General features: G+C 56.9%; 1 non-coding gene across 1 annotated transcript; it reads right to left on the reverse strand.

Annotated features, from left to right (window-relative positions):
• Positions 1 to 217: 217 nt before the first annotated feature.
• TRNAR-CCG (transfer RNA arginine (anticodon CCG)) lies at positions 218 to 290 on the reverse strand. The gene has a single exon. It is a non-coding gene; the product is annotated as a tRNA-Arg (tRNA).
• Positions 291 to 529: the final 239 nt, after the last annotated feature.

Consider the following 529-nt stretch of genomic DNA (forward strand, 5'->3'; position numbering starts at 1 on the left):
TTGAAATATACAGTAAATTGCCGTTAGCTATAATTACCCTACTGTGCTTCCGAACACTAGGTCTGATCGTATTTTAGTACCCATTCGCTGACAGTGTTTTTAAAACTCTCAAAAGCACGTCTTCATTTGTGATAACGATAGCTGCCAAGAACCGAAAGAACCATCTCTTAATCTACTTCCAATGATCGCCTTCTATTCCACCAAAACTAATCTCACGCGACCCAGATGGGACTCGAACCCACAATCCCCAGCTCCGGAGGCTGATGCCTTATCCATTAGGCCACTGGGTCACCACAGGCTCCGGCTTCTCACACCCTCTCCTTACGCGATGCCATCATCACGCTCTCGCCCCCGCGCATCGCGGTCTCGCGCAGAGCGGCAAATGATTTTGCAGCCGCCGCTGCGGCGGCGGCGCGCGCCTGCGCTTTTCTGCGTCGCGGTCCTTGTCGGCCGCCTGGACCTCCCGCGCGCCTGCGCCGTGGGCCCGGAGCGGCCGCGAGGGCTCTGGAGCGCCTGCGCGTGACCTTCC

The sequence above is a fragment of the Hylobates moloch genome, unplaced genomic scaffold (genome assembly GCF_009828535.3).
Source record: "Hylobates moloch isolate HMO894 unplaced genomic scaffold, HMol_V3 SCAFFOLD_15, whole genome shotgun sequence".
NCBI classification, from domain to species: domain Eukaryota; kingdom Metazoa; phylum Chordata; class Mammalia; order Primates; family Hylobatidae; genus Hylobates; species Hylobates moloch.